This window comes from Hipposideros armiger, unplaced genomic scaffold, assembly GCF_001890085.2.
Source record: "Hipposideros armiger isolate ML-2016 unplaced genomic scaffold, ASM189008v1 scaffold_734, whole genome shotgun sequence".
Lineage (NCBI taxonomy): Eukaryota > Metazoa > Chordata > Mammalia > Chiroptera > Hipposideridae > Hipposideros > Hipposideros armiger.
In genome coordinates, this window is record NW_017732084.1 from 208,150 (window position 1) to 210,716 (window position 2,567).

Below are 2,567 nucleotides of genomic sequence, written 5' to 3' on the forward strand. Positions count from 1 at the left end.
TAAACTGCCCGGTATAAAAAGGGGCATGCTGTAAAATAAAGTGTGACATTTCTCTTCTTGAAAAAGCACTCCTGTGTCTCCGGAGCTGTTTTTTTTCCTCGCTCGACTCCACCTCCACCTGAGGGAACCCCTGGACCTGCTGGAGCTGGTCTCCCACAGCTAGTGTGTTGGATGGGTCTCTCTATGGCAGATAAAATCCAGAAGTTGGCCAGGAAACAGAGACATGGATCAATTTAGAGGTGAAGGATAGTTTCACAAAATGTTGGGGACTTGGGGATGCCAGAAAATTGTATAAGGGGCAGAGGTGCCTGGTGTCTGTGGTGGAGATTGAAAAAGAGGTCCTCAGACTTCCATAGTTCATGAGAATGAACTGCCCCCACCTGAGGTTGCTGCTGGGGATGGAGGCAGTGGGAGTTCACGCTCGAAGGGCTTCTGTGCTCGGCAATCTCTGTCCCGTGGACTCCCATGGCATAGGTCGCTAAAAATATGCAATTCGCGTCTTCCTGCTCAGCATGGTCTGGAACCCCATCTTCCAGGGCTTGTCAAGTCTGGTGGAGCGCGGCTCAGGTTGAAATGGAAGACCTCTCTCTCCATACGCACATACCCAAACTTCCATCTTTCTTCATTGGTATTCCCTCCTGAGTGCTGGTGATATTTAGAAGTCTGGGCCATGTTTTCTGTAGCAATTATGTGAATTGAGTTAAATGGCCTCACTGTTTACAAATGCCGGTCCACGCAGGGAAGTGTCAGGAGAAACCTCTTAATTACGCTGCCATGGGAAAACTGCTGGGAGCTGGGGTGGACGTTTGGCTTGCCAGCGTACTGCCTTCCTGTCTTGGGGGCTTTCTTTACAGATAAAGAAGGTACACAAATGATTCCTGTGCCTATAAAGTATTTTCCAGCATTAATTACTTTCATCATTAGCTTCACTCCTTTGCAATCACTCATCAAACTAATTTCTTGGAAGGATGAAGATAACATTTCAAATGGGTTGTTCAAGTCCTTTTAATTGCACTTGACATATGAGTGAGCTGTGAGGTCTGCATCAGGAAGCACAGGGGTCTTCTGCCATACAAGATACATCAACCCCTGGGCAGCTCTGAGCCTCTTCCAGCAAAGCGCCGTGGAAAAGGGGGTGGGGGAGAAACATGACAAATCCACACCATGAAATCTGGAATTGCCGGCTCCCAAAATCAATGCATTCTCCCGAGTCAACATAGCTTGGATTTTTAGATGAGGTTTGCTTTTCAGACCCATGTCTTCCCCAAGCTGATTATTCATGGTATCTTGTACACATTTGTGAGTTTCCAGCACAATGTGAATATCCTTGACCTGTGCCATGCATCAGTCTGTGTCACGGCACTGCCTGGGGACAATAGATGGTGAAGAATGGGAAGCGTTCCACTTCAGTTTCCAAATGCCCCACTGTTTCCCAGACCCCCACCTGCACCCCCCACATTTAATGGGCAGAGCAAATGAGTGAAGCCTTATGCCTAAGGAGCTTACAGCCTGGACGTATTCCTGATAATATCCATTCGCAGCTGGCTCTGGGAGAAAGGAGAGAATGCAGAGGACAAGCTAAAGGATATTCAAAGGGGAGGGTTGGAATCCAGCCACAGCCAAGGGCTTCAGGACGGGCTTCACAGGGCAGGGGTCCTTGAAAGCAGGTCCTAACGTGTCATAGGAGTTGACTTTGAACCAGAGGTCTCCCGATGGCCAGCGTGGGGTGTGCGAGGTCCTTGGGGTCTGAGACTGAAGCTCTGAGGTGCTGTGGGGTTTCTCACCCCCTGCAGACTCAGAGCCTTCTGTCCACCTCAAGCGAGCGTTGCCACCTCCTCCAGCGAGTGGACTGTCGGCTGGGAAGTGGTTTGTGGGACTTTCCACACTGTCCAGTACAGAAGGCTCAGCAGAGGTCGGGGACAATCCACAGAACTCCACAACTTAGTGACCAGAGAAAGCTGAGTGCGTTTGTGATTCTGGGAGCTCTGTGAAGAAAATGGTGTAAGTTTACCGTTCACTTTGGATTAATTACAACTTGTGTGTGGGAAAGAAAGACTGATGGCTTCCCCAGCAGGCATAGGCTCAGGGCATGAGCTCATTAAAGTGCATCTCTCCAGACTTTTATCTAATGGTATGAAGACTCAAACATAGTGACACATTTTCTCCCTGGGTCCAGGGAGACCCAAAGGTGTGCATTATAATAGTAACTCAGGGAGGGACAGTGCTGGCTTCTGCCATGGAGATGCCCGCCTGCCTTTCCCCGGTCCTCTGCCTGACATGCTGGAAAACTGGGATATAATAAGAAATATATTTGGTCCCGGTTCCTGACACAGCTCCTAAGACCCTTGTCTTTTCCTGAGTGGTAAGCATGTCTTTTGTATGCCAATGAGATGACTCACGGAGGGCCCCCAGGTATATTCAGGATGGGGACTGGGTACCAGAAAAACCAACCGAGTGATTAGAGGGTTACAACATCAGCCTCTCATCACAGACACAGGGGCTAGTGATTGAGTTCAGTGACAAATGACCAACAATTTAATCAATCATGTCTACATAATGAAACCTCA